This window comes from Cryptomeria japonica, chromosome 4 (genome assembly GCF_030272615.1).
Source record: "Cryptomeria japonica chromosome 4, Sugi_1.0, whole genome shotgun sequence".
Classification (NCBI taxonomy): Eukaryota; Viridiplantae; Streptophyta; class Pinopsida; order Cupressales; family Cupressaceae; genus Cryptomeria; species Cryptomeria japonica.
Genome location: NC_081408.1, coordinates 279257707 through 279270118, shown reverse-complemented (window position 1 = coordinate 279270118; position 12412 = coordinate 279257707). Strand labels below are relative to the sequence as shown.

Genomic DNA, 12412 nt, shown 5'->3' with positions numbered 1-12412 from the left:
TTTATTAGGCCCAGGGGATTCCGTGAAAGTGTCAACAATTCCTTTAATCCCATCTTTTAGGGATCTGATTTCCTTCTCCACCCACTTCCAATAGTTCTCCTAACTTTTGGTAGCCTCCAATAGCATATTTCCCATCACCCTCTCCTCCTTTATTTCACCTTATTTTCCTTAATCACAAGCCCCTATTTCTCATCACCCACCTTGATAAGGACATCTAACCTAATCTTGTGGTACATGACTTTGGACCCACTAGATTTGGTAAGTGTCGATTTATTTTTGGTGGGTAGCACCAGGTCTTGCATTTTCCTGTTGCTAGATTTGAACTTACTAGTCGCCCACCTTAGAGGACTAATTTTCCTACTATTGTTAGTTCTCGGGGTCACCATCAACTCCCCTTCTTTCTTTGGTCCATCCTCAAGGTCGTCCATATTCTTGATATCACGCCAATCCATGGACATACCACTATCATTCTCATTCCATAATAAACAAAATAAGCCCTTCATGAATAACAAGGTTATCCTGGTTTTCAGAATGTTTAACTAAACTATTCTCCAAGGACGAAACCAAATAAAAGGGGATGGAGATCAATCTACCATGCCTAACATAGTTTAAGATAGTAAAATGATGAGAGAAAATACTAGCATATCTACCATCCAGGGTGATGTACCTCATGATGAATTCTGCCATATCAACCTAGAGGGAAATCAACTCTTTCTTGTTATAGCCATCGTCCACCATTTTCGTAACCCTCAGTCTTTCCTTCTCCTTATCATAAAAGGTAGAAATAGCCTCCTCACCCGAATTCTTGTCTCTATAAAATTTTATGCCTTTCATATCCAGACCAATAACAGTGGCAACCAAATTTTCATTGACTTGAAACTCTGCACCAAAGGTAGTCACCACACCCTTATTCCAACCTTTAACAAAGCTTTCCGTACAAATGGCAGAATGACCATGCAATCTCTCCAAAAAAGGGACCATCCCACTGTCAAAAATTTCCTCCCAAGGGTAACTGCACTAAGATGGTGAACAGAAAAGTGGCCACATGCCAAAAATAGAAAAAAATTTCATAACCCGTGCAGGTTCTAAAAATTCAAAAATGTGCTATGCCTAACACCAAGCCTAACCAAAAACAATTTAAAAAATGAATTATTCTAAGAGGTGTTAAGATTGGTGCATGCTCTTCATTTTCATTAGATGCATTATGTGTATTGATCACATCAAAATCAAATAGCAAAAACCAACAAACGATCATGATTTTGTTATAATCTAAAGTAATAATAATAAAATAACTAAAAAACAAACTAATATACAAGACAAATCAATCATGATCAAAGCAAAAAAACAACAAATGATCATCATTTTGTTATAATCTAAAGTAACAATGATAAAATAACTTTTGGAAAAATCCAATATACAAGACAAATCAATCATTTCAAAGCAAAACTGACAAAAAAAAATAAAAACCTGGCTGTTACTGTCCTAGAAAATCATGTGCAAAAGTAGTGGGAACTTCAAACAACTTGCAATGCTGGTTTTTAGGCTGTTGGGACTAAAATATATTAAGATTTTCCCATAACCCATACGAGTTATGGAAACCTTTAATGTGAACTTTCACAATTTCTCATAACCCGTACAAGTTATGTAGAACTAGAAGTTTTGTCCTTAGTTATATATAACCTGTATGGGTTATGTAGAACTAGGAAAAGGAGAGGGGGAGAGGGAGGGATAGGGAGAATGTGAAAAGGAGAGGGAGAGAGGGAATTGGGGGGGAGAGGGAGATTAGGAAAAGGAGAGGGAGAGAGGGAGAGAGGGAGGGATAGGGAGATTGGGAAGAGGAGAGGGAGAGAGGGAGAGAGGGAGAGAGAGGGAGATTAGGAAAAGGAGAGCGGGAGAGGGCGAGGGAGAGAAGGGGAGATTGGGAAAAGGAAAAGGGGAGAGGGAGTGAGAGGGAGATTAGGAAGGAGAGAGAGAAAGAGAGGGGGGGAATGGATGGATGGATGGAGAGAGAGAGGGGGATACTAGGAAAAGGAGAGGGGGATAGGGAGAGGGAGAGATAGGTAGAGAAAGAGGGAGATTGGGAAAAGAGAGAGAGAGAGAGAGAGAGAGAGAGAGAGAGAGAGAGAGAGAGAGAGAGAGAGAGAGAGAGAGATGGATGGAGAGGGAGAGAGAGGGATACTAGGAAAAGGAGAGGGGGATAGGGAGAGGGAGAGAGAGGGAGATTGGGAAAAGGGGAGGGGGAGAGAGAGAGAGAGAGAGAGAGAGAGAGAGAGAGAGAGAGAGAGAGAGAGAGAGAGATAGAGAGAGAGAGAGAGAGAGAATAGGGGATAGGAAGAGAGGGAGAGAATAGGATAAGGAGAGAGAGAGAGAGAGAGAGAGAGAGAATAGGATAAGGAGAGGGAGAGAGAGGGAGATTAGGAAATGGAGAGGGAGAGAGAGAGAGAGAGAGAATAGGATAAGGAGAGGGAGAGAGAGGGAGAGAGAGAGAGAGAGAATAGGGGATAGAAAGAGAGGGAGAGAATAGGATAAGGAGAGAGAGAGAGAGAGAGAGAGAGAGAATAGGGGATAGAAAGAGAGGGAGAGGATAGGATAAGGAGAGAGAGAGAGAGAGAGAGAGTAGGATAAGGAGAGGGGGATGGATGGAGGGGGAGAGGGAGGGAGATTAGGGAAAGTAGAGGGAGAGAGAGAGAGAGAGAGAGAGAGAGAGAGAGAGAGAGAGAGAATGGGATAGGGAGAGAGAGAGTAGGAAGAGGAGAGGGTGAGAGACATGAGGTAGAGAGAGAACAAGAAGGAGAAAATGGTGAGAGAATCAAAAAAGATAGAAGTGTGAGGGGGAGAGAGATGAGATAGAACTCAAGGAGGATAATTAGGGCTTAGAATAGACAAAGACAGTGATAGGGGAAGGAAGACGAGAGAGAGAGGAAAAGAAGAGATACATGCATGTATACAAACATATATACATATATCTATATAATTATATGTATATATAACTATAGATATGCATATCTACATACATAAATACATATTATATAGGTATGTCTAACATATGTGTAGTAAATGCTAAGTTTACAAGCATACATTATTATGTCTTAATAACCCATACGGGTTTTGTGAAACACAATTTTTTTTTCTTAGTTTTACGTAACCTCTACGAGTTATATAGAACTGCGAATAGTACTTTTTGTTTTTCAAAACCCGTGTGGGTTTTGCCTTGGTAAGAGGGTTGGAAAAAGACCCTAAGGCTTGCAAGACCATTTCCCCCCCATTTTTGTCCCTTTACATGTTTTTTCATCCTCCAACATGATTTCTCGACTTCGTCATCATCAAGTTTACAAATGATCAAGTGGGTATCTCTATATTTACCACCATAATCTCACACATCTTCTCAGCTTTTTGACCATATAAATTTTTCTATTTTTGGACAACATTAGCATAGTAAACTTTAATTTTCTTTATCAGTGCCTTGACAATCGTCATAGACATATGTCTACCATTTTTTTAATAACATTTGATATACTTGACCAAATTCAAAATAAATTAAATATTATTGTTCTACATTAGATTCTATATACTTTTATAAAAAAAAGTTTGCATTTTTTATTATTTTGATGCAAGTTATGCCCAACGCACGAACAGGTACTAAATTTTCAGGATGAGGTCACTTCAAAAAATCATAAAAAAAAATACTCAACAAAAAATTACAAAAAACTAAAAAACTTCTAGATCTCACTCTTACTTATCATCCTACCAAAGGGTTTTGAAAAATACTTTAAAATCTAACTATATATTTTGTGCAGCGCATGAAAACAACTATGTTATGTTTTTCTGAAAAAATCAAGAACACTTTTTCGTGTGTGAAAGGTTTGACCCTCTTAATCTTATCCAATTTTTAAAAAAATTAGTAGTTTTTAAACTAGATTTAGAGTACTACAATTCTTATTCTTTTCTAAACTCCTAGTTTTGAGTGCATGACCTTCAAATATCTCTTTGAAGTTTAGGTTTACCTATTTTCAGAAAAAAAAAAAAAAAAGTGGCCACTTATACCCCCCTTTTTGTTCACTATCTTGGTACACTTATCCCCAAACCTTCTTGTTCTTCTGCCACTTATCATAGGTTGTGGTTTCAAACCTATTCATCTCACCTCTCATTCTATACCTCAAGCAAATCAGAGATACCAAAAAAATGAGGAAAACAAACTGGAAATAGGGAAAACTGAAAGTTCTAACACTTCTCAAAGTGGTAATAATTTGAAATAGCACCCCAATGACTCCCATCCCATCATAATATTTTATCATAAATTTCATTAGAAAGGTCAAAGATCTTGGCATCATTTCTTGCCAAGTCGCACAGGGTTTTCAAGAAAGTTTCCTCTCATCTCCACCATTTAACTGCCACGTTACCCACCGCCAAGTTGGCCAAATGATCCATTGGTTCATTTCCTTCCTGAAAAATGTGCGAGATCTTGAAATCCTCTAGGTCAGCTATCATTTCAAGACAATCCTTGATTAAGTTTGAAATAGTCTAACTAGCCACCGTACATCCCTTAATGCATTTGACGATGTAAAGCGAACCACTCTCCAGCTAGACCCGTTTGAACCCCTCCTTGCTCTCCATGTCTAGCCCTATGTAGGTGGTGTTGGTCTCTACAAAATGGTTAGTCTAGGTGCCCAAAGGGAGCGCCACTGTAGAGATTAGTAGTTGCAAAAGACTATTAATTCAGAATTTTTAATTACTTTTTTTTATTGAATTCTATTATAAAGCAATAATTTTCGTATTGTTTCGAAAAAAAAATTAATAGTAAGTTAATATAGTCTTTATGATTATAATCTATAAAGTAATGGATATATTTTCAAATAGTAGTTTCAGTAGATGGTGAAAAACAAATTATGATTATAAACCATAAAATCATAATTTTTCAAATAGTAGTTTCAACAGATGATGAAAAAGAAATATATAAATGAGATTTAAAATAAATGCTTGGGAATAATTTAAAAAATAAATAAAAAGAAAAAAGCTAAGATTTTCTTGTGATTTTTTTCTCGTTTCCTAAGAATTATCTGCAGGTCTATTTACAATACAAAGAAAATATTTGTAGAATACTTCATCAACAAGTGTAAGAAAAAAAGAGTTACCCACTGACAAGTGTCACCGACCCTTCATAGGAACTTTTAGCCCGACTCTCCAATCTAAACTATGAAGCAATGGCATATTGAGAGAGAAATTTTCTAGTAAAAATCAAGAGGACAAAGAATTAAAATCAAAGTTAGCAAGATGATAATGAGGGAAAACAAAAACAATGGTATAAAACACAGACAAAGATTTGAAGCCTGTCAAGTAGAATCGAGGCGAGGCATTCTGAGTACTTTTTTGATGATCTTGATTTATTAGTTTGGCCAAATTTTAATAGTTTATTTTTGTTTCTATTTGGTTTTGTAAATTTGTCTGAGATATTACCTAGTTTTAGTGGTTTACTATGTCTACCATAGGGTTTTAAAAAGTATCATTAAAACATTTCTCATGGACATGGATTTGGTAAACACTTTTCGTTCCATGGGATAATATTTTTCCTTCCCTTGCTTGGGTAAAGTATCATTAAAAAATTTCTCATGGACATGGATTTGGTAAACGCTTTTTGTTCCATGGGGTAATATTTTTCCTTCCCTTGCCTGGGTAAAGTTTTTCCTCTTTATCTTTTTTCTCTTGAAGGCATGACAATTTTTTTTTCACAATTTTAAACCCAGAAGAGTAAAGTTGTTCTTAGAGGAGTCTTTCCTTTTGGTTGTAGACAACCATTATTGGAGTAGGCTACAATGGAGGGGCAATTCTTGGTGCATATTCTCAAACCAAATATGCATATGAATTGGAAATATTTTCAATTAATTTGTTTTATTTCCTGAGGTGTGTGGTGTAGGATCAAGATTTAAATATTACAACAGATATTTAAAAATTGTTAGTCGTGCAAGTTTTTGTACATCTTAAGAACAACAGGTACTTTTTGTCTGCTAAAGTTAGGCATCAATCATCTCTCAAGGGGATTAGCCCTTATGTGCATGCTATTTCATGCTAAGACTAGCACTTGGCAAGTATTATAGACAAATACATGACAAAAAAAAATTCTTTTTTATCTAACCAAATTTCTCTATTGTTATCTAACTATTTTTTATTTGAATTTTCTAAGGCTAAACAGAAAGCAATGATATACCTGCTAACTCTAACAATATTCACAATACATTTGTTGGTTGAACAATCTCCTGAAATCACTGAACTGATTCCGCTAAGATGGCTTTTGAGATTAATCAAATATAATTTGAAGAAGCACCACAATTTGTATAAAATGTGCATTTAATGATATCAGATACATTAACTAAGCATCAAGTTATAACTAATTTTTTGTAGCTATATTAATCTTTCATAGTTGTTTTAACATTTATTTCTCTCGCTATGTCATACTTTACATTTAATGTGCACTCCACTAAAAATAGATGAAAATAGATTAAATTAATTAGCTTGGAGGATTTTTACACAAAAGACATTAGAAAATCATCTTAATATTTTTTTTTCTCATATTTGATTGGTCATTTCTTTATATTTAAAAAGAAAAAAAAACTCGAGGAAAAACTATACTGACCAATCAAAAAATGATAATAATAATAAAAAGAAAACATAAATTTAATAAATAAATTACAGCAAACTATAGTAAACGATATTATAAATTTTTAACACGGTTTTCTAAGCAAAAATTAATTAAAAAAGTGAGGGAAACGAAAATATTAGTCTCCACCTATGTATAGGCAGGACTTATTAGCGGCCACTTCATTCTTTTCTCACTCTTGCAAGGTATAACTAAATGTTGCACAAATGACATGGCTGAACATTATCACTAAAGACTGATGACTAGGGCTCAAACCCAACGAGCAAAGATGTATTCTGATTGTTTAGCGATGTCACCATTACTCATAAGAATTGAATAGGTTATCAGGTTGGAAGGACCTAGACCACCTCGAACCTAGTCAAAACACTAGTCAATGTTGTATTAACCCTCAAACCGGTTATTAACCCTATACAGAACTAGGGGAAGGCCAATGCAAGCTAGGTTGTCAACGTGAAGTGAGATGAATATTTAGTAAAATTTGTGGGCAAGAGCCTATCGCTAAATATGTGTTAAATTCATATGACAATGCTATCATATTTTAAATAATAATTATTTTTAACAACACTACATATACTTTGTTCAGTTGTCTCACTGCTTCGACTATAGCCGAGCTATAACTAGTTTGCCCATCGTAGTACATGGACCACAACATGACTCCTCCGAAATTTGGGGAGGATCTGATTTGTGGCAACACTTTCTTGATGAGTGTGTCTATAGGATTGAAGCCACTGCCAGCAGCTTCCCTTGAAGCGGGAAGGCCCAGGAAGAAGCCCTCTATTTGAATGGTGGTAATAGACTTTGTCCACTAGCTCCACGTATTCACAAGATTAGTACCATCCCCATTGGCATACTCGCATTGGGTGTTTGATCAGAAATAAGTTAGAGTATTAAATATTTTAATCTTTAATTAATTTTTGTTGGAGTTGAGAAATACAACACCACATGAGCCCAAATGATCTCTGCAAGCTGAAAAACCCGTTACAAGGAGAAGCAAGGAAGTAAATCACGGAAGAAAGAAATCCACAGAAAATATGCTAAAAAATAGAGAGCTCAATATTCACAAAAATGTGTAATTTAAAAAACCTTCTTCTTCATACAATGAAAAGAATGAACTCAACCTTTAATAGGTCAAGAAACCCTAAAAGGGAAAACCTAGGTTTACACATAATAATTAATAAAAGAATTAATTATTATGCACCTAAAGTTAGCTTAAGTGTAAAAGAGATAAAGGGAACTTAAATAATTAAACAAATATTGTTAATTAATCAAGTAAATACCCGAATACTCTAACACCCCCCCTTAAGCTAGACTTAGAGAGAAGCTAAAACCTAGAACAGCTACTGAAAGCAATAAAGATGGGTCCCAACAACAAGGCATGATCAGGTACCCAAATACAATGAAATCTCTATGAACTGGAGAAATAGAGAAAAACACGTGGGAAAAAACTCTACTCCACAAAGAGATGGAAAAGAACAACACTGAAGCATGAAGAACCTACAAACACTGTCAAAGAGAAACTGCTAATCTAGAGAACCTGCACTGAAATAGAATATGACCAGGTAGAGAAGACTGTAATCTATATGAGTGCCCTCAAATGACACTACTCGAATCAGAAGGCAAATAAAGCAAACAACTGAAATCTAAGATACAGATGGCATGAGAAACCAAATCCTGAAGAGCTGATCAATTGAACCACAAAAGTATTAGAACCAATAAGAAAAACCTCCCCATAATGCTGAAGAGAGAGAGGGACAAGTACACTGAAGAGAACAGTCAACAAGAACTGCACGATGAAGAACCAAGAACATCAAAGGTGCTGAGAAAGTACAGGGTGTCATAGAAGGAACACTCACTTAACACACATCATGAGGTGAATGTCATGGACGGAACACTCACTGGACAAAGGCAGATGACAAACAAGGCAAACATCAACCCCCTCATGACACTTTATAAATAGTGCATGTACAACAAGGCACAAGATGTGAAAGATCCCAAGTAAACAATGCATGATGACACTTTATCTTAGTGTGTTTGCATAAATACAAGCTACAATGATAATAAGATTGGAAATAAAAACAAGAACAAAAATAGAGACATCCTACCTAGAGAAGAGATCCTAGGATGTAAAACAACCAAGATATCCACCAGAGTGCTGAAAAGTAAAAAATTGAATAAACTATGCATAGAGCAGAATCTGGAAAAAAACTCATATGGCTGGAAAGTACATAGCACATGTTTTCCAAAAATATAAACTTTTTGAAACACAGAGGTTGGATGCTCATTTTATGGCTCCCGGAGTGCAAAACCAAGACCCCAATTTGACTGAAAAAAAACATAGTCAAATAGAAAAATTAGAAAAAATTACTAGCATGATGAGGTCCGGCTCCAAACCAACTTTCCAACGCGTATTTGTTTTCAAAAAAATGACTCTGTATGCCCAAGATATGACCAAAAAACTAAACCCCCTCCAAAACAAGAGGAACGGGTAGTCTGGTAGCTGTTCGGATGGAGGTGGCCAGGGAGCAGTGCTTGGGTGGCTGGCTAGTCACTCCCCAGTGGCTGGGAAGCAGTGTCCGGGCGGCAGTCGAGTTGAGCAGCGGTTTCCGACAGTGGCGGGTCGTGGTGACCTGGCGACGGTGCGAGCGCTGGGCCGGGTGGCGAGGAGCTGGGGAGATGCGGCGACTGATGGTGCAATGGCGGTGGCGAGTGCTGTAGAGAGGTCGGCAGGGGGCCAGAGGCCGATGCCAACGGGGGCCGCGCCGACAGGGGTCGGAAGGATGCCTATGGGGCCCAGGAAGGTGGGGTTGGTGGCGGCCGTGCCCGATCTGACAGGGCCGGTGGGGGTCGGATTGTCTGACCGATGGTGGTATGAAACCTGCATAATAAAATTATTTTCTTGATTTGCGTGCCAAGGTCATATGACCTAGATCTGAGAAAAAAAATACTCCAAGAGACTCAGGAACCAAAATAGGTCAAATTTTATATGACTATAGGGGTTTTTGGATCTTTTGAGCATGATGGTGAGGTTCGTTTATGCCCAAAGTTCTAAAAAAAAGGCCTAACCCTAAGCACACAAAAAAATTGCTTGAAACCCCAGATGTGCTTCCAATGCAAAAAAGCTCAAAACAAGAACAGATAGCTGCAGTTCTGAAGCTTTGATACCATGTTGGAGTTGAGAAGATACAACACCATAGGAGCCCAAATGATCTCTGCAAGCTAAAAAACCTATTACATGGAGAAGCAAAGAAACAAATCACAGAAGAAAGAAATACACAGAAAATATGCTAAAAAAGAGAGAGCTCAATATTCACAAAAATGTGTAATGTAAAAAACCTTCTTCTTCATACAATGAAAAGAATGAACTCAACCTTTAATAGGTCAAGAAACCCTAAAAGGAAAAACCTAGGTTTATAAATAATAATTAATAAAAGAATTAATTATTATGCACCTAAAGTTGGCTTAAGTGTAAAAGAGATAAAAGGAACTTAAATAATTAAACAAATATTGTTTAATTAATCAAATAAATACGAAAATACTCTAACAATTTTTGTCCTCATATAAATGTAATAACCTTTCAATACTGGATTGCCTTTTTGACTTCCGATGAGGACATAAATGTGGTAGTTGTTCAACTTCTTTGAAAGCTTATAAATAAGCCCAATTCGAACCCAATTGCAAGGAGTTGGAGAGTTATAGAGTTACAGAGTTATAGGTATACGCTCCTTCACAAGATTGCCTAAATTGTATAGGCTCAGACATACAACTCTCTTTTACAAAGTTTGCCCAAATTGGATAGATTCCAGACATACAACTCTCTTTTAGAGAGTTTGCCCAAATGGGATAGATTCAAGGGCGCACAACTCTCTTTCACAGAGTTTGTCAAAAATTGTATGGCTCTTACATATTTTCAATGAAATAAAATTTAATATGATTTGTTAAATGTTTACAATACCACAAATTCTTCTTTGGGTATTGTCCTCCGAATTGACAAAATAATTCAGATCAGTGGTATCAAAGCCATTTTCGATCGCTGCAGATGCATCTACAACCAATGAGCCGCTACCCATACTATGCCAAACTCTTCCTTGTCTTCGTCTTCAACAGAAGGAAACGAGGAAGCTACTACAACATCTACCAAGGAACCAGTAGCTGCTACGCCTCAAGCTGACCAGGCTCCCGCTACTACAACAGATCATGAAGAAGCTATTATTCTCTTGAGAGTCTCACTAGCACTTTCAAGTTACATGGCAGAATTTTATTTGGAAGATGATCGAGCAATGGGGCCCATTGCCTTTCAAGAAGGGAGTAATGATCAGAAATAAGTCATAGTATTAAATATTTTAATCTTTAATTAATTTTTATCCTCATATAAATGTAATAACCTTTCAATGCTAGATTGTCTTTTCGACTTCCGATGAGGACATAAATGTGGTGGTTGTTCAACTTCTTTGAAAGCTTATAAATAAGCCCAATTTGAATTCAATTGCAAGGAGTTGGAGAGTTATAGAGTTATAGAGTTACAGAGTTATAGGCATACACTCCTTCACAAGATTGCTTAAATTGCACAGGCTCGGGCATACAACTCTCTTTTATAGAGTTTGCCCAAATGGGATAGATTCAAGGGCACACAACTCTCTTTCACAAAGTTTGCCAAAAATTGTATGATTCTTACATATTTTCAATGAAATGAAATTTTATATGATTTGTTATGTGTTTACAATACCACAATTTCTGCTTTGGATATTGTCTTCTGAATTGACAAAATAACTCAGATCAATATTGTAATAGAACTGAATCCACACATAGTAGAACGGTCCCGTCTGCAAGGCCTTTCCAAGGTGAATATCGAGATAGGGGCACTGTGGAGCGGCGCTAAGATACACCTTCTTGGAGGGTGTGCTAAGAGCAGATAAGGCCTTGGCCAGATGGTCCCAAAGGTCCGTCGTGGCTTCGATATCGAAATCGATTCCGTGCAGAATGGCGTCTCCGAGAGGCCTTGAGTCCGATTGTCCTCCAAGATAGTTGTTCCACAGATAGGTGGTCACGTTTCGCATGTCGTCGACGGTGACGGCTGCATAGCTTCCAGAGACACCTCCCAAGGAGAGAAATACTTTTACGCCTCTCGAGTGGCAAGACTTAATATCGGCGCTGAGGGATTGGCATCAACCAGAAGAGGGATCGCAGTGGCCTGCCAGGTTTATCATCGGTGTCTGCCCGTCGCCAAACATTGTCAGAAAGGAGAGCATTACAAAGCCAAAGTTGCCGCTTGAGCAGGTGTCTGCAAGAGTGGCTTCGTTGCCATTTTGGCCCCAGTATACGCTTATGCTTCCCTCCGATGCCCGACTCCATAGTAGAGCAAGGACAAAGGCAATTAAGTCTGTTTTAATTTCGCTTCTCTCCATGGCTGGGAATGAAACATAAAATGTTGTTAGTGGAATTGGGCTCCTGGTAAAGCTCTCTCTACGAATACTATTTCCGCACCGTGTCGTGTGCGGCACACATATCCTTACACGCTAATACTTGCCACTGAACGTGACTCGCTCGCGTGGAATATAGCTAGAGCACAACTTTCTATTCGACGTAACTCGAGACGGTGACCCCACGGCGATCGTTTCTTTTGGGATTATGCTAATATTTTATTAAGCAACATATTAAGTCTAGAAGTGTATTCTTAGAGTGACAAGATACATTAAGCATCATATTAAGCCTAAAAATGTCACTCAACTCTGAGCATTTAACACTTTTAAGTCTAGAAGTATA

At 37.5% G+C, this 12412-nt stretch overlaps 1 pseudogene; it reads right to left on the bottom strand.

Moving 5' to 3' along the window:
• Positions 1 to 693: 693 nt before the first annotated feature.
• On the bottom strand, positions 694 to 12054 carry LOC131875082 (acidic endochitinase-like; annotated as a pseudogene).
• Between the last annotated feature and the right edge of the window lie 358 nt (positions 12055 to 12412).